At 45.8% G+C, this 19658-nt stretch overlaps 2 long non-coding RNA genes and 1 pseudogene across 2 annotated transcripts; all 3 read left to right on the forward strand.

Moving 5' to 3' along the window:
* Window positions 1-4575: 4575 nt before the first annotated feature.
* LOC133972767 (chromobox protein homolog 2-like) lies at window positions 4576-6039 on the forward strand (annotated as a pseudogene).
* Window positions 6040-8488: 2449 nt separating this feature from the next.
* Window positions 8489-8933, forward strand: LOC133972155 (uncharacterized). The gene is made up of 3 exons (XR_009924436.1): window positions 8489-8580; window positions 8762-8827; window positions 8907-8933. It is a non-coding gene; the product is annotated as an uncharacterized LOC133972155 (long non-coding RNA).
* Window positions 8934-16155: 7222 nt separating this feature from the next.
* Window positions 16156-17636, forward strand: LOC133972837 (uncharacterized). The gene is made up of 3 exons (XR_009924483.1): window positions 16156-16377; window positions 17150-17201; window positions 17469-17636. It is a non-coding gene; the product is annotated as an uncharacterized LOC133972837 (long non-coding RNA).
* Window positions 17637-19658: the final 2022 nt, after the last annotated feature.

The following is a 19658-nucleotide window of genomic DNA, read 5'->3' on the forward strand; positions in this document are numbered from 1 at the left end:
GAGATTCAGAGAGAGACAGCGAGAGAAAGAAAGAGAGATAATTACAAATAGCTTTAGAGAATTCAGAAAGTGATAGAGTTTGGTAGATTGTTGAGGCAAGGTTAAAGTATTTAGTTAAAGTATTTAGAGTATTTACAGCAGGGATAGTATAGACACATATTGCAGATATAGGATCGATAATTGTAGATATTAGATATAGGATAGATTTGAGTAGTGTCACAGTCTGCTCATCTCCTGCCTGCCAGTATTTTTTCACTCACCTGTCTCTGCTCCACTCTGCCAGTCAGCCACACCTCCTCATCAGGCCAACTCTTCACACCTGTGTCAGCCCTGGCTGTATTTAAGCCTGCTCCTGTCTCTGCTTCAGTGCCAGATCTTGTGCGTTATGCCTGACTTCCAACGTATTTTCCCCGGACTGTTCACCTGTTGCAGACCTCGTAGACCCCTGACCTGCCTACCTCGTCTCTGCCCTGGATATTGACTCAGCCTTCTGCCTTCGACCACGAGTTTTGCCTTTTCCCTCCTGGTTACGCTCCTGCTCGGCTCTGTGGCTCCACAGCCCCCCACCTGGACCTGTCTACCAGCTAGTCTGCCTGTGCTGCTTTTGGGTCCTCACCATATCCGTGACAGTACAATCTGGCCAGACATGGACCCAGCACACAGGCCGATGGATCGCCTGGAGAAGGTAGAGGCGATGCTCCAGCACCACGGGGCGCTGTTGCTTTCAAACTCAGCAGAGGTTCAACAAGCGGTGGCTAAACAGGAGCAGGCGTTTACCTCGCTAGCCTCGCAGGTATAACAGCTCACCTCAGCTTTTGCTCAAGCTGTTACTCTGCCTCCAGAACCAGTCCAGCCTCCACCAGCCCCGTCTGCTTCTGCCTCTGCCCTTGCTTTCGTCTCGGAGCCTCGTGTGGGGGTTCCTAAACGCTACGCCGGGGACGCGGAGGGCTGCCAAACGTTCCTCACGAACTGTTCCATCCTGTTCGCCCTCCAGCCCCACACCTTCGCTTCTGAGGACGCCCGGGTGGCGTTCACCGTGAATCATCTGACGGGGCGCGCTCGGCTGTGGAGAACAGCCGAGTCGGAGCGTCGCACTCCAGCGTGCTCCTCTTTCCAAGCCTTCGCCGCTGAGCTCCGCAAAGTGTTCAGAGAAGCTTCCCGAGGTCCGGACGCTTCAGGAGGGCTTCTGGGTCTGAACCAAGGGTCTCGTTCTGTGGCTGATTACTTCATCCACTTCCGCACCCAGGCTAGCTCCAGCGAGTGGAACCAGGCTGCCCAGTGCAACACATTCCTGATGGGGCTCGCTGACTACATTAAGGACGAACTGATTTCATACGAACTCCCCTCCACTCTCGACGGCATCATCGAGCTGGCGTCCCGCATCGACCGTCGCATTCAAGTGAGACAGCGGGAGAGACATCAGGGGCTCCCAGGGTATCGATGCTTTCTGGCAGCCGGTCTTCAGGGGAGCCTGAACCCATGCAGGTGGGTCGGGCCAGTCTAACTCCAGAAGAGAGGAGGATACGCCGCGAGGGGAACCTCTGCCTGTATTGAGGCCAATCGGGACACTTTATCTCCGGTTGTCCGCTAAAAGGTCGGGCTCACCAGGAAGGAAGGAGTTCCTGGTGAGTCATACATCTAACTCCTCCTCCAACCCACGATCTCTGTGCCAGGTCCGGCTCTGATGCCAACATTAAGGATTCTAACCTAGCTCTGCAGCTGGGTGTCGGTCGGATTCCCCTGCCAGCTCCAGTCTCCACCAACGCGCTGGATGGCCGACTTCTGGGAACTGTTACCCACCTGACAGCGCCTATACGGATGTTAATCTCCGGGAACCACCACGAAACACTCCAGTTTCACATCCTGCACTCTCCTCGTCATCCTCTCCTTCTGGGGTTCCCATGGCTCCGACGTCACAATCCACACATTGATTGGACCACAGGGGCGATCCTGGGGTGGAGTTCTTCCTGTCACCAGGTCTGCCTCAAGCATGCCGCCGCACCACGATCTTCTGCCGGGACCAGTTCTTCCACTGATGTACTGGGAGTCCCGGCTGCGTATCTGGACTTCAGGGAGGTCTTCAGTAAGGCCAAGGCAACCTCCCTTCCCCCACATCGGCCCTATGACTGCACCATCAACCTCCAGCCCGGTGCCACACCGCCCAGAGGACGCCTGTATTCCCTGTCCGTTCCTGAGAGGGGGGCGATGGAAACTTACATCAATGTCGGTCTAGCGGCGGGCATCATCCGCCCTTCCTCGTCTTCGGCTGGAGCCGTTTTTTTCTTCGTTGAGAAGAAAGACAAGACACTCCGCCCCTGCATTGATTATCGAGGATTTAATGACATGACAATCAAGAACGATATCCCCTGCCTCTCATCTCCTCAGCTTTCGAGCTCCTAGAGGGAGCCACCATATTCACCAAGCTTGACATGCGCAACGCCTATCACCTGGTCCGGATCCGCGAGGGGGACGAGTGGAAGACAGCGTTCAATACCCCCACCTGTCACTACGAGTCCCTGGTGATGCCCTTCGGCCTCACCAACGCCCCTGCTGTATTCCAGGCTCTGGTGAATGACGTGCTCAGGGACATGCTGAACAGGTTCGTCTTTGTGTACCTTGATGACATTCTGATCTTCTCCCGCTCCAGAGAGGAACATGTGTATCACGTCCAGAAGGTCCTCCAACGCCTCCTGGAAAACTCCCTGTTCGTCAAGGCCGAGAAGTGTGTGTTTCACACCTCGTCTGTCTCCTTCCTGGGGTACGTCGTAGGGAGAGGGACCGTGGAGATGGACTCAGCTAAGGTTTCTGCCGTCACCTCTTGGCCCACCCCTGATTCCCGCAAGCAGCTTCAACGTTTCCTGGGCTTCGCCAACATCTACCGGAGGTTCATCAGGGGCTACAGTTCGGTGGCGGCCCCCCTCACTGCTCTTACCTCCTCCAAGGTGCCTTTTCTCTGGTCCACGGCCGCCAATGACTCTTTTCAGGCCTTGAAAACACGATTCACCTCGGCCCCCATCCACCGAATGCCGGACCCTGAACGGCAGTTCGTGGTCGAGGTGGACGCTTCTGACTTAGGAGTGGGGGCCATCTTGTCCCAGAGAGCAGCCTCTGACCAGAAGTTGCACCCCTGCGCCTTCTATTCCCGACGTTTGACCCCGGCAGAGAGGAATTACGACATTGGGAACCGAGAACTCCTCGCCGCCAAGTTGGCTTTGGAGGAGTGGCGACACTGGCTCGAGGGGACCAAATTGCCGTTTCTGGTATGGACAGACCATAAGAACCTGGAGTACCTCCGTTCTGCTAAAAGACTGAACTCCCGCCAGGCTCGATGGGCACTCTTCCTGACCCGCTTCAACTTTTCCCTCTCCTATTGACCGGGGTGTCGCAATGTCAAGCCCGACGCCCTGTCCCGTCAGTTCTTGGAAGAGGAGGGGGACAGGACCGACCCAGACACTATCCTGCCTTCTTCCCGTCTGGTGGCCACACTCACATGGGAGATAGAGGAGAGGGTCAGGGCCGCCGCCCAAGACCAGGCTGGACCCAGTGCTTGCCCTCCCGACCGTCTGTTCGTCCCGCCGGATCTCCGGTCTGAGGTCCTACAATGGGCCCACAGCACTCAACTTACCTGTCATCCAGGGATCCAACGGACCAAGGACGTCATGCAGCGCCGGTTCTGGTGGACGTCACTGGATGAGGACATTCAGGGTTTCATCAATGCCTGTCCCACCTGCAACCAGCACAAGCCGGCTCACCATGCCCCTGCCGGTCTTCTACATCCTCTGCCTGTGCCTCATCGTCCCTGGTCGCACATTTCTTTGGACTTTGTCACCGGTCTACCACCATCCAGCGGCAACACTACTATCCTGACGGTGGTAGATCGGTTCAGCAAGATGGCACATTTCGTGCCCCTGACCAAACTTCCATCTGCCAAGGAGACGGCTAAACTAATCCTTCTCCACGTCATCCGTCTCCATGGCATCCCGGTGGATGTGGTCTCTGATCGGGGTCCCCAGTTCGCCTCAGTGTTCTGGAGGGAGTTCTGCTCGCTCCTGGGAGCCACCGTCAGCCTGTCCTCAGGGTACCACCCCTAGTCCAACGGCCAGACCGAATGCAAGAATCAGGAGATGGAAACTGCACTCCGCTGCATGACATCTCAAGACCCTACTTCCTGGTCCGAACAACTTCTATGGGTAGAATATGCCCACAACACTTTGACCAGCTCCGCCACCGGTCTCTCCCCCTTTGAGTGCACATATGGGTTCCAGCCACCACTTTTTCCTGCACTTGAGAAAGACGCATCCTGCCCCTCTGTCCAGAGCTTCATCCGCCATTGTCGCAGGACTTGGACCCGAGCCAGGGCAGCTCTACTCCGGGCCGCTGACCGCTACACCGCGGCATCCAATCGCCACCGCTCCAAGGCCCCGAACTACCAGCCGGGTCAGAAGGTTTGGCTCTCTACCCGTGACATTCCCCTCCGGGTGGAATCCAAGAAACTGGCTCCTCGCTTCATCGGCCCGTTCCGAGATCCAGGAGATCGTCAACCCGGTGGCAGTGAGGCTCAAACTCCCTAGATCCATGCGGGTTCATCCCACGTTTCATGTTTACAAGGTCAAACCGGTCCGAGAAAGCGCCCTGGTCCCTGCCGCGCCGCCTCCACCGCCTCCTACACTGTCCGTCGCATCCTGCAGTCTCGCCGGCGTGGGAGGGGATTCCAGTACTTGGTGGACTGGGAGGGTTACGGTCCTGAAGAAAGGTCCTGGGTCCCCGGGAGGAACATCGTGGACCACACCCTCATCAGGGACTTCCACCAACGCAACCTCACCCAGATGTCCCGAACCAGGCCACCTCCCAGACCACATCCTCCGACGGAGTCCCCGAACGACAGCGACGAGGACGGGGCAGGGCCCCCCTACTCTGAGGAGGACGACCTGTCTCTGCTCAACTCTGCCAGTCAGCCACACCTCCTCATCAGGCCAACTCTTCACACCTGTGTCAGCCCTGGCTGTATTTAATCCTGCTCCTGTCTCTGCTTCAGTGCCAGATCTTGTGCGTTATGCCTGACTTCCAGCGTATTTTCCCCGGACTGTTCACCTGTTGCCGACCTCGTCGACCCCTGACCTGCCTACCTCGTCTCTGCCCTGGACATTACCTCAGCCTTCTGCCTTCGACCACGAGTTTCGCCTTTTCCCTCCTGGTTACGCTCCTGCTCGGCTCTGTGGCTCCACAGCCCCCCACTGGACCTGTCTACCAGCTAGTCTGCCTATGCTGCTTTTGGGTCCTCACCATATCCGTGACAAGTGGCAGTAGGCATAAATTAGCACAGGGTAATATTCAGATTAGTAACAGTTTAGTCAGGGACACATAGTTAGATAGTTAGAATGGACCGTAAAATGGTCAGGGAAATTGAAGACTTCCTGAGGCATAATGCCTATCCTTTAGGTTTATCCTCCAAAGAGCGGTATACCATAAAGAGGAGATGTGAAAATTACATCCTCAAGGGTAAGAAGTGGCCTTGTCTTTCCAAACAATAAGGCACTGATGTGGAGTTACTAATATCATCATGGCCCTCAGATGGGCAGCTTTATTATGTATGCCGTAGAAGGAAGCAGGGCGAGTATCTCGCCAAAGTAGTTACGTCACCAGAGGAGGCAAACAATGTGTTTGTGGCCTTCCATGCGAGCGAGCATGGAGGCCATTGCGGGATGGAGAAAACACAGGATGCCATTTTCTTGCGATACTACTGGCCTGGGATGGAAGAGGACATATGGAAATGGGTGAGCTTGAATTAATTTTGTCAGTAACCTCTGTGCATGGTGTAGTAAATTACACATTCTATTTCATATTCAATTTGATTCTTTTTTCATTTAATGATTCCTCACATTTGTTTAGGTATTGGAGTGTCCTCCCTGCCAGGCCAGAAGGAATGTCCTCAAAATAAAGAAGGCTTACGTTCCAATTCAGGTGACTGCCCTGAAATGACATCTTATCCCGGAAAAACAACACATTTCCATAACATGTTCTCTTTCCTCAGGTAAATGAGCCACTTGAGCTTGTTGGGATGGATCTGGTTGGAAAACTGACACCGACCAAAAATGGCCACCAGTACATTTGTGTCATGATTGACTACTTTACCAAATGGACAGAGGCCTATCCATTGAGGACCAAATGTGCTGCTGAGGTGACAGACTGCATTATGGACTTCTTCTATAAGTTTGGTGCTCCAAAAAGGCTTCTCACGGACCAAGGAAGAGAATTTGATAATACGGTAAGAACTCCTCATGCCATCTGTATCATCCGCGCCGCCGCTCCCATAACGCACACTACGCACTGTGCGTAGGGCACAAAGTCCTGAGGGGGTATCAAAAAATAGGCAACTGGAAAATCATCAGTTATAATAATTATGTAGCCGCTCGTTTTGGGGACACTAGAGCAGGTCATGCGTTCGGGACAGCACACCCGTTTATTCTCCCCTCATTTTACAACTTAACTCATATCATCACAGATCGCATTTACTTTAAAACCCCCTTTCAAAATAAGAGTCACTACCAACAACCCGCTTAGAACAGGAAATACAACTCAACCCTCAACAATAACGTCATTAAATAAAAAAGCTTACAATTATAATGCCGATATTATTTCAGTATAGAAATATTAGGCACCTTTTAGGCATGTATATCACAAAACAGGCAGAACAAGAGATATATTTAATCGCTCAAAAAAAGTTATGATGGTGTGAATTGTTTGCTTCTAAATCTATGCTTTATTGAAGAAAATTGCTCACTTGTATACTTCTGCTTTTAAGTTTGTATTTATGGATGACTATTTAATTTCTACGAAGATTTTGCACATCTCAATACTTGTGTGTATGTATGTTTTGGCTGTTATGTGTACTGGGTTTACCAATTAGATTTTCCTTTATCGTTTTAATAAAATGTAAAACTGTTAGAAACAAAACCTTTTTTATTCAAGGGGAGGGGGGGGGGGCATCATAAAGGAGTTATGCTTAGGGCACCAAAATAGCTAGCTGCGGCACTGTATCATAAATGTTATGGGCTCAATATCAATGTTTCCACTTTTCTTTCAGCTCAACTATAATGTCTGTGAGAAGCTTGGCATTAAGAGAAGTCTCTGCTCTCCCTACCACCCCCAGACCAACGGCTTGGTGAAAAAAATAAATGGAACTATTCAGAGGTATGGTATATGTCAGTTTATGACTTTTTTCACATTGCAATCTTAATGTCTCAATGTTGTGTGTATGACCTAACAGGACCTTGACCAAATTGGTGGGGGAAAAACCAAACACCTGGGATGGCCACCTCTAAGCAACCCTTTTTGCTTTAAGGACGAAAGAAGCAATTGACCACCAGATACTCCCCCTTTTTCCTCATGTTTGGACGTGAGGCCAGGTACCCTACGGAGGTTCCCGAGGAGTATTTGGTATGTAGGAAAGTACACATGTAATGTGTGTATTTTGGGAAAAACTGGAAATTAGGATGTTTCACTTCATGGCTGCTGTAACTCAACATTCTGATGTGTTTCTTGACAGAGGTGACAAATGATGGTGTGGAGGCTCTTATTGCCCAGGAGACCCAACCTGTTGGAATGAAGAGCCTCCCTGCCCACTACAGAAGGGCTCAAGCCAACATGGAGAAAGTAAGGGAAAAGATCAAGAGAAAGAGAGAGGAGATGGGTCATGACGACCATTTTAAAGTTGGCCAAAAGGTGATGAGGGCAAACATACGCCAGGAGCAGAGAAAGGGGGGGGGGGGGGGGGGGGAAATGGAGACATCCATGCTCTGCCCCTTCACGATCGTGAAATTGGAGGGGAAAAACGCGGATCTAGTCACGCCGAAAAGTAAAGTCATTCATAAAGTCAACATTGACCAATTAAGCCCATATATTGAGCCTACGCCGCGCATCCCCCTCAAATGGATGACCGAATCCACAATGTCACTCTCACCCTCATCTCAAGTCACCTCAACCTCATCTCCAGCACCCTCAGTTCCTGCCCCGTCCCCCTCATCTCCAGTCGCCTCACCCTCATCTCCAGCCCCCTCAGCTCCAGTGGCCTCACCCTCATCTCCAGCCCCATCATCTCCAGCCCTGTCACCCTCATGTCCAGTCGCCTCTACCTCATCTCCAGCCGCCTCAACGTCACCCCCATCTGCAACAGTGTGTGTCCCTTCAGACATTTTGGAAACAGGTAATAGCTAATTATGACTTAAGTACTTTGCTAATATTTATTGCAAGTAATATGTCAACTTTTTTCTACATAGTGGTACACAACATTTGGGCTGGGAAAAAGCCGGAGGTGTTGTGGAGCAAAGCAGGCCCTTACAAACTGTTTACACGGAACCTCCAGGAACACCTTCGTCCAGATGCACTTGTGGAAAGTGAAGTAAGCAAAGTTTTCAGCATTTGGATTTTTTATTTAGAAGTGGGTTCAAATTTGATTCCATTTGATTCCACCTAACGATTGCGCTGAGTCATTTCTCAGAGGCAGGCAGAGGCAGGGGATATCTACTTGACTCCTTCCAAATGACGGACATTTGGAGAGGTAAAAATAAAGGACTGAGGAAGGTAAGTGATAAATGTGACTACACTGCATAAGTGAGGGAGGATCTTTTTAATCAAGCTCCTTCACTTGTAGGCCTATTTTGTCTTGGTCATATGATTTATTTATTCTGCATCTTAATATTAGAGCAAATTGCTCCTGAGAAAACCGGTTTGATTTTCTCTGTTCTATATTGCATGAATGCAGATAGATCCCCTGGATTATGATGTCCTGATTGGAGCTGTCTGCGAGCACCATCACTGGACACTAACTGTAAGGGGCTTTGGCTATAATCACAATATACAGCTCCTGTTGTTAGAATAATTCCTTGTTGATTTTCGAATTTGTCCAGGTGATGTATCCTAAAAAGAGGCAGTCCGTTTATGTTTATCCATTTGGGGCTAGCGAGGAAGCATTAAAAAAATGCACTGCAGTAACCAGGTAAGGGGGGCCCTGGTGTGGAGGGTGTTCATAGAATTTTGAACGTGCTATTAATTATTCCTATGCTGCACAGGGCTTTCAGCGGGGCCACAACTGCTCACGCTGGTCCAGTCAAACAGTACCACACGCTCGACAAGTTGATGCAACCTCATGTGGTGTTATTGTTCGTAAAGTAAGTGAAGGTGCTTGATCAGTACGTTCAGAAATAAATGGTTGGACCATTTACGCATCCCTGTGTTTTCCACTTGTTTCTTGTTCCAGTTAGAAGACATGATTCTTAATGAAGAGGACATGGAGGACGTTTTTGGCAAGTCATCCATTTTAAGGATGAGGACGCAGATAGGCAAACGGCTGATCAAAGAAACAGGTTTGTCCCTTATTTGTTTTTATAGCTATTGTAAAACGTGAGCTATTCATTAGGAAAAAAATAACATAACTATGTTTCATGAACAGATGATTTGACCAACCTATGCCGAGCGTGTGGTTCATATGATAAAGATGTGCAATGGGTAAGGCAGATTTTAAGCACTTTCAGTTGATGCACGTCTTAGTTATGGTACTGCCATACAGATTCTTTTCTCTACTTCCAGATTGCTTGCACACCTTGTGATCAATGGTTCGACAGAAGCTGTGTTGGGCAACCACCTGTGGAGGCACCTTTTTATTGCCCATTGTGTATTTAAACCTGTTTATTAGTATTTATTTTTAACCTGCTCCTTGCTTTTAAGGTAGCTTGATTGATTGATAAAATGTCAGACATGTTTACCCTCATCAATGCTGCTGAAAACTTTAATGTTGATGATGTTCTCCTACACTTGACATCTATTGCACTTCTGTCCGTCCTGGGAGACGGATCCCTACGTGTCTCTGAGGTTTCTACGTATTTTTACCCTGTTAAAAGGGTTTTTAGTAGTTTTTCCTTACTCTTGTTGAGGGTTAAGGACAGAGGATGTCACATCATGTTAAAGCCCTATGAGACAAATTGTGATTTGTGAATATGGGCTATACAAATAAAATGTGATTGATTGATGAAAGTGAAGATGAGTGCGCAGATGTCTGTGTTGCATTTAGACACTCAATAAAAGACCTTACCCCAAACCATGATACTAGTATTTTTTTCCGACTACAAGCTCTTACGAGCCTCTCATTACTCGTGTTTGTATACTTGCTTCATACCAACCATGATATCAACGAGCACATGAAACGCAGACTTATAGTAAGCACGCAAACTCTTTTGTGGCTTCTGCTTTGTATGAGTGCAGGATACAGACGTTTTTCATGATGTCGTGCGTGTGCGAAGTACACGGGCGCAGCGGTGTCCAAATGTGTGACGTGTGACCGATAACTCTGAGTTTACGGTTACATTTTGACTGTCACAAGTTAACCTGGGCGTGTTCCCTGAAACAATAACGCATGTTAAGTTGTGCACAGGCTTCACAGTGATAAAAGCATACAGGTGAATCTATTTATCACTCTGATCAGTGGTACAGTGGACAGTGCCATTGTCACTACGTTTATTTTTATGTGGACCACAGCAGATCGATTCCCGTGGTGGAATTTTTTCACATTTATATTTAGCCTCGTCCCATATGTCATGTTGACAACGCATTCGACACACTTCGGACAGATCATCTGTTGATTTCACACAGATAAACAACACTTGCATTACAAACCAACACACCCATTCTGTGATGAGCGGTTGGGTTGTTTTCATTCTCCGATGGCAGAACCTTATCATCGAAAACAACGAGAACATCTTTTAAAATCCCGTCCGCTGACTTTAACCAGCAGCCACAGGAGGACACGTGAAGCTCCACACGTCCATTAGAAGCGCGTTCACCAACTTAACTCATGAAAACACCCCTCGAGCCTCCGCCTTGTTGATGTGAGGGATGTTTACATGTAGCACTGGTTTGGTGTGTGCGCGTTGTAATGATCACCAGCGACAAACAAAAGCATTTCGAGTGGAGCTGGTGACGCGTGTGTGTTCTTCAATGCTCCCTGTGTCTCCTATGAAGAGGAGCGTCAGATTTGTAAAGCCTGGTATAACGTTTATAGCGTTTATTCTGTGTTCGGACTATCACCAGATGACATGGGCGTTACCTTAAAGCACATCTGGTGAAATGAAGCTAGCGTAAGTTCAGTCAGGAAGACTTAACCTGCAAACGATCAGCTGATCAGGGGTGTTCCTAGCATCTAGTTTATTCACATCGTTCATCTCGACGTCGGATCCTGACACAGTTTACTCCGGAAGAGGTTCGGATCCATCAGCCAAAAGATCGTTCAACTCTACTGATCGCCGGTGCAGGAGCTCGTGCCGAGCGAACCCGACGTGTTCGCACGGGGAGGCTGACTTCCTCCTCGCTAAGTTTCACACATCGTGTCATCATGCCAGCTTCAGACCTCCTCTTCGGCTCTGTGACCCAGCGGTTCAAATAAACCATCCGAGATTCTACCGGATCGCAGGTTGGAGCACGATCCAGCGGGTCCAGCGGGGCTCCCTCCCCCCCGAGTCGGTCGTGGTCTGGAAAAGTTTCAACAAGCAACCTCTTCTAAAGCCCCTACCGAAGATAAGTATAACATCATTCTTTAAACACTCATGCTACTACTTTAGCTTTAGATAATATTCCGAAGACCACTTTGCAGTCCCCGGTCCCCACCGAGCAGCACATCGTCACTCTGCGCTAATACTGCGGACAAGTCGCGCTCCGCGAGTGCCGCGCTCCGGCGAGTGTGTCCCGTGTTCAAACAGAGACGTCAGCTGTTCCTCGTTCTTCAGCATTAACGAGAACACAGTCCGCTTCGTCGGTAGAGTCAATAACACGTATCTGTGCATTCAGCCCTCTAAATCTGAGACGGGAAGCAATGCATCCTTCAGAATCATAAACCACGCCGTGCGTAAAGCATGCTATGCACACCTGAACTGGGCTAATTACATATCTTCTAATTGAGTACAGGTGCGCGTGCACCTGATGGTGTCTCGCACATCCTGAGTCCATTGGAACGTCAGTCGTGCACGTCCTCAGAAATTTACGCTATGTGGACGCCAGACGCAATATGCACTTATATATATACTATAAATAAATATAAAATAAATGAATACTGGTAGTGAATTTCATCAAATTCTCGCATCAGTGAACATGGAAACATACGGCGTCACACCGTACTCGATGGATGGCACATTGACAATCTACAGGCTGCGCTGTCTCTTCTGCGTAAATCTTAAAAACTAATAAAACGGTAACATCCTCCAGCGCGTCGCACACTATTTAGGTCATGCAATTCCAGGAGTCCTACACAGTCTGAATTATCAGATGGGCCGTCCAGTGGTATCCTCTGGAATCGCGTGTAATACGCTGGCAAGGATGCACACAACAATTTAAGCATCAAATTGTTCCCCTCATGTCCCCAGCGCACCAACAGGCCCAGTCGCATAATTAAAAAGTCTCCAAATTGAAATCAATGAACTTTGGAGTTCGTACATTCCAATAGCTAGTTCCTAACAGCCACAAGACTCTAATCCCAGTCAGTCGTCGGGCGCTCGCTCCCATGACGGATTTTACATGCGCAGGAGACAAGCGTTGATCTCCAACCCTTCTGCGGTCTCGTATCTCCAACATGAGGAATAATGAGACCTAGGCGGTCGACAAAGCAAATAAATGAATAAACTCGCAGGTCAAGGCGCTTAGCCTCCTTAAGCAGACATAAATCAGTTCATAAATGTATCCTTGGCGGCGCTGGGAATTACGCACCCGACTTCAGGTGCAGACCACCAATAAGTTGCCATATTCTCAGCAATTTCCTTATTGTTGCTAGGGTTTCCTGTCTAATGGGTAAATACATGAATTCATGTCACTCTGCTCATCTTCACACTGACCGGGAGAGTCACGTGTCGTATCGAGTGCAAATTATTGAGTACATTCCATGACGTTCAAAGGCTGACTCCGCTTAAACTCTTGAACGAGTTCAAACAACATAAGTTACTTCACGTTTTGATCAGGTCCCGGTATTATTTCAAGCGAGAGTAGAGTGGAGGAGGACATATAAAATCCTTCTTGGCACGAACCAAGCGCAGTTTCTGCTCTGAGCCGAGCAGCCGTGACTAGAGAAACCCAACAACACACAACACATTTGCGTACCTCGTATTTCACTTTATGGTCTGCTAACAAAATTCCTACCTTGCAGCTAAAGACGTCATGCAGCAGCAGCAGCAGCAGCTCCTTCAACAACACTCCGCGATGCCAATCATCCTTCATGAAGCCCATTTAAAATAAAAAAAAAAAAAAAAAAAAAAATCTTAGATGGGACTCGGAATTTCACGAAAAAAAAAAAAAAAAAATATATGTAATCAAATAAATAATAAAAATGTACATAGATTCAACACAATTTAATTAAATATAATTAACTTAAAAAAAATATATATATAATAATAATAATAATAATAATAATAATAAAGTATAAATAAAATACAGATTAAATAAAATATTAGTTAAATATAAATAAAATATTAAATAAATAAACTGATATATAAAAAAAAAAAAAAATTTACTTCATCTGCAGTCATTCACAAATGCACTCCATTCGTGAGTCTTTTTGGGGGATTTTCAAAGTAAGCGGTGGCCCCCTCCCATGTTGCAACTGGCTTCTACAAAACAAGCCTTTTATTAGCATTTGTCCTGCATTCCTCATCCTGGTAACTTTATCAATCCAAGGCCTTAATAAAGCAAGTATCGCCGCACTCTACTCAGCTCATGCATTCAGGATATTAGTACTACTCTCCAGCCAGCTAAGATGTTCTTTCGTTCTGCCACAGCAATTTGGAAGATTGTTTTCTGCTGTCACTCCCTAAATCCGTCTCAAACAAAACGCACACTCCTTTTCGACTCAAATTTTCCAACCCTGATATCGGTAAGTCATGCATATAACTGGTGGTGGTTTGTATGCTCTGCTCACTCCGTGTGAGTTATGCTAGCTTTACAGATAACTATTCACGTAGCACACCCGGGCAATCTCTATGCTCATTGCTACGCGGTCTTGCTGACCCTGCTAGGTCGGAAGGACCCCATACATGCAGCAATGTATGCATGCACTCTATTTACTTTCGGTCCAGCGGACCCTGCACTCACCATGGCTTAACTGGTCCGGCGACCTTTAGTAAGTTGGCCATGCAATTTCATTTATTGTGGTTGCTACACCAATTTTAATTTCTGTTGGTCCTGCGACTTAAATTTCTGTTATCGTTCTCATTTCTGTCGTCATTTTATATTATTTGGTTCTCGGACCTTAATTTCCTTTCGGTCAATAGACCTTTCATTTAAGTTCGGTCCCCGCGACCTTTTACTAAGTTCCACATCTAGGCCCTGCTCTCACCATGGCTTAACTTGGTCCGGCGACCTTTAGTTTAGTTGGCCATGCAATTTAATTAGGGCCCCAGCACCGAATGGTGAGAGGCCCTATTGAATCTGTAAGGATTTTTATTATTATTAGGGCCCGAGCACCGAATGGTGAGAGGCCCTATTGAATCTGTAAGGATTTTTATTATTAGGGCCCGAGCACCGAATGGTGAGAGGCCCTATTGAATCTGTAAGGATTTTTATTATTATTAGGGCCCGAGCACCGAATGGTGAGAGGCCCTATTGAATCTGTAAGGATTTTTATTATTATTATTATTATTAGGGCCCGAGCACCGAATGGTGAGAGGCCCTATTGAATCTGTAAGGATTTTTATTATTAGGGCCCGAGCACCGAATGGTGAGAGGCCCTATTGAATCTGTAAGGATTTTTATTATTAGGGCCCGAGCACCGAATGGTGAGAGGCCCTATTGAATCTGTAAGGATTTTTAGGGCCCGAGCACCGAAATCGGTGGGAGGCCCTATTGAAATTGAAATGATTATTATTATTATTATTATTATTATTTTTCTTAGCTTAAATGAATTGGCTTTTTGAGGGCTTTAATGTGCTCAAAAAGTTGTAGGAGTTTGCAGTAAATTCGAAGGCGGCGTAAAATTACGTATTCTGGAGTATTTTGAAAAGGGCGTGGCAAAATGGCTAAAGAGCGCCACCTACGGAAAAGCCCCTCATTTAGCATTCACCGATCCTCAAAAAAAACAAAGATTATTGTGTATCATGACTAGATGCACAAAAAAGTCCATCAGTGCATTATGAATAACGCAACAGGAAGCCCGCCAGTTTGACTTTAGTGGCCATTTTGGTCATATTCCATATTTTTTCTTTGATGTACTTGTCGTACAGCTTTCATCAGATCAACTTCAAATTTAGACGATCGTCATCACAACAAATTGGAGATCTAAAGTTATTGAAGGATTACGTTTTAGCAAAACCGTCTGACCGTGGTGTGGCGTTAAAGTTTGATTAAACGCCATCAAAACACGGGCTTCTATATCTCAGACTTATTTTGTCCTATCGAGTCCAAACTACACACATAAGACAAGAGTAGAGATATGAAGACATCTATACAGAAATCGTGACTTAAAGTGACAGCGCCCCCTGGTGACAGCAGGAAAAGTCTTGTTTTTGTCACGTTTTATGTTTTTATATACTAGTCGTACAGCTTTTATCAAATCAACTTAATATTTAGACGACTGTCATCACAACAAAATGAAGATCTAAAGTTATTGAAAGATCGACTTTTCGTCAAACCGTGTGATTGTGGCGTGGCGCTAAAGTTTGATGAGACTTCGGTGAAACGCACTAAAACACGAGCTTCTGTATCTTGGACATATTTTGTCTAATCAAGTCCAAACTAGACACATAAGACAATAGTTGCGATATGAAGACATCTATACAGAAATCGTGACTTAAAATGACAGCGCCCCCTGGTGGCAGCAGGAAATGTATAGCTGACACTCTGATGTATTCCTGCTCATCCAATATGCAAAACCATGTCAAACTTTGTTTAATGGGTCTCAAGACATTGATAATGTAGCCATAAGATTATTGTGACTTTTTATCATGCGGTTTATTAATGGCATGGCTTGAAAGTTCATCAGCTCGTCGGAGAGAGTCCCATTGAATCCCATGTTAAAATGCCCAATTTTAGAGTAGAATTAAACCTGTTTACAGCATTATTCAAACTTTGGTTTTAGTCTCAATCGCTATGTTCTTCCTTCATTAAAACTCTGAGGGGGTGAACTTTTTCGTAACTACCTCTATATCGCTATAATAAGCGATATAGTGGTTTGAAATTTACGTGACGTCACAGTGAGCTGCGCCCTCCCTTCTCCTTACTTTTTCCTGTGTCATTGAACACAACTCGAGACTTTCGAAACCTCCCACTCAGTATCGGATGAATAACACAGTTTGATGTTTTGCTTGTTCTGCTGACGGACACGTTAAAGACGTCTGCGCTCCCGTTTCTGTGGTAAGTCAAGCTCAGTATTTTATTTAGATGTGTAGAAGTGATTCGCAGGGTGTTTTAGTACCATGCATTCGAGCTAACGTCCGTTAGCATGGAGGCTAAATACGAACTCAGATCTGGGGCATTAACTCCTGTTTAATGCGAACGGCACTATTACCGACACACACCGATATGAACCGACATGAGTAGGTCCGCCCAGCAGTGGCATGCGTTAGTTTATGAGGTTAAATCTGAGACAGGAGACTGTGTGTGTCCGGTGAATTAGCTCCATCAGGATATCTATTGCTATAAAATGGTTTCACTCGCCAAGGCATTTGACTTGACAATGTTACACAGTTAGTTATTCTACTGAAACAGACTTACAGTGATCAATTGAAACGTGCGTATTTAAAGTCACATCTGTATTTTAAGAGCAGATGTTTAAAGGGGAATTCAACTTCCAAAGCTCTTTATTCAGAGTATTGTTATGATGTCTTACAGAGAAAGCTAAACGTTCTGCTGCCTGCACTGTTTACATTGTAATCTCAGGCAGATTTCACTGAATTGTTCTGTTAAATATAAATAAATTATAGCCTTGTATCTTTATTAGAACAGACAGTGTAATAGAGAATTTGATGCTGATGTACACTAACTATTTCCTAAGCTGAAATGATTATGATCTGTTTAACTTTGAAGTAATACACTTCCTTTTTTACCATTTAAAGTGTGTTAAGGACTTAACCTGGCACATGTATGACTTTACACATTTGTATATTTATGTTGAAATTTTCTCTAGCATGTCCAGCATGAGACAACTGGAATTCAACCACATTGAACACCGACTTCAGGTACAGACCTCTTTTCATTAATTACAAACAACCATGGCAAAGTACTGCACATAATACATTGTGTATTAAATAATATATGCAATACTTTGAATGTGAAATAACTCCATACTGTACATTCATTGTCATGGTAGTGCACGTTTTAATCCAAAAGCATATTCAAATACACAGTTGAATATCCACAGAAAATAAGATTACACACTTTGTTCATATGTAACTCTTCCTCTACAATAATGACGATCACTTTCATGTTTCCCATCATTTTATTAGGGACAGACGAGCCTGAAGGACACAGCTGTGATGACCATGTTCTGTCTCTTATGGCAAAGCAGAAATATAAAACACTGGGTTCTTATCTAAAGTGTATCAAATCAGATCTCCACCATGTTGCTGCTGAGGACATCAGGTGCTGCAGTTCTTCATCTATGAAGAGAAAAAACGCACTGTTTAAGAATGTTTTGTGTTGTGTATAAAGCACAACAGATTTCAGATAGAACTGTTGTACTGTGGTCTTGGTTTATATCCTCATGGTGAAATGTACATATTTTAAGTCCCTTCTGATAAAAGTGCTGAAAGAAATACAACATTGTACAAATACATAAAATGTCTTTCTACCTCATCAGTACTATTCAAGGTGATAATCTCCCACAGACCTATTGATAACAGTCCAAATCAAGTCTTTCCACTTCTCTCAGTGTGAAAACATAATTCTATAATTAATTTGAGAACTGTTTACAACACTGATGTGTGGAGATTAAAATCATACCTAAACTGTCTAATTCACTGTAAAACTCCATGACATTCGCAGGCCATCTGTAGTTAAGGGAGCAACGCATGGAGTGATGTGTAGATTACTAGTTTGATGATGCATGAGGAGAGGCGGTGGTCGAGTGGCAGAAACTTGGACTATGGGCAGAGAAGGTCTCTGGTTCGTCTTTGGTTCGACTCCATGGAGAGACAACAAAAGTCGAACCTGGATTGATCTGTCCAAAAATCCAAGAGTCTCCCTACCCTCTCTAGTGCCCATGAGCAAGGCACCTCACTCCCCCAACATCTGCTCCCCCGAGCGCCGTACATGGTCGCTCACTGCTCTGTGTGTCCTGCACCAGATGGGTAAAAAGCAGCGATTAAATGTCCCTACCTGCATGAGTGTGCCTTTGCATGTCTGTGCATGTGTTTTGGATGAATACATGGATTTTAATCTTAATCTTTTAATCTTAATCAGTTGTCTTCCAGTTGACCAGCATGAAGCTGCAGATCTCCACCATGTTGCTGCTGGGGACATCAGGAGCTGCATTAATGAGGAGCAGAAGCGTACTGTTATGAATGTTTTGTGTTGTTTATGAAGCACTACTTATTTCAGCTAGAACCGATGTACTAGGGTCTGGGTTTGTATCCTAATGGTTAAATGCACATACTTTAAATCGCTTTTGATAAAACGTGACAAAGAAATACAACATTGTACACATAGATAAAATGTCTTTCTACCTCATCTGTAATATTCAAGGTGATGATCTCCCACAGAGCTGTTGATAACAGTCCACATCAAGTCTCTCCACTTCCCTCAGTGTGAAAACATAATTATATAATTAATTGGAGAAGTGTTTACAACACTGATGTGTGGACATTATAATCTTATCACTACTGTCTAATTCACTCTACAACTCCATGACAGACTAAATAAACGATGTGAAAATAGTAATGGCGGATATACCATCCTGTATCAGAATATTGGTGAAACAGTTACTATCACATGAAACGTACACGTGTAGCGTATTGATAGTAACTCATTAAAAAAAATAATAATGTCACAACCAAAACAAGACTGTGGAGTTATCTTGCTTCAATCTGTTCATTAGACGTGATAAATAAACGGTAACTTTTATAACAATTACATATTACAAAAAACTTGAGGCATGTAAGCATATGATGATAGATAAAGCAATAGGTTATGTTGGATAGTTTGAAGGTTACTTACCTCTAGTTCAGCACCAGCGGCTGGCCAGAAGAAGTGGAGCGATCTTCCTTGCCGCACAGGGCAAACGCAGGCAATGTGAAGACGAGCGCTTGGTCATCGAACGTTCTTTCTTCCCCGACCGCAACAGACTTGAAATTGCCTGTGCTCGGGCCCGTTAGTGCTACAACGTAGCCCTAGTTATTATTAGGGCCCGAGCACCGAAATCGGTGGGAGGCCCTATTGAAATTGAAATGATTATTATTATTATTATTATTATTATTTTTCTTAGCTTAAATGAATTGGCTTTTTGAGGGCTTTAATGTGCTCAAAAAGTTGTAGGAGTTTGCAGTAAATTCGAAGGCGGCGTAAAATTACGTATTCTGGAGTATTTTGAAAAGGGCGTGGCAAAATGGCTAAAGAGCGCCACCTACGGAAAAGCCCCTCATTTAGCATTCACCGATCCTCAAAAAAAACAAAGATTATTGTGTATCATGACTAGATGC

This window comes from Platichthys flesus, chromosome 17, assembly GCF_949316205.1.
Source record: "Platichthys flesus chromosome 17, fPlaFle2.1, whole genome shotgun sequence".
NCBI classification, from domain to species: domain Eukaryota; kingdom Metazoa; phylum Chordata; class Actinopteri; order Pleuronectiformes; family Pleuronectidae; genus Platichthys; species Platichthys flesus.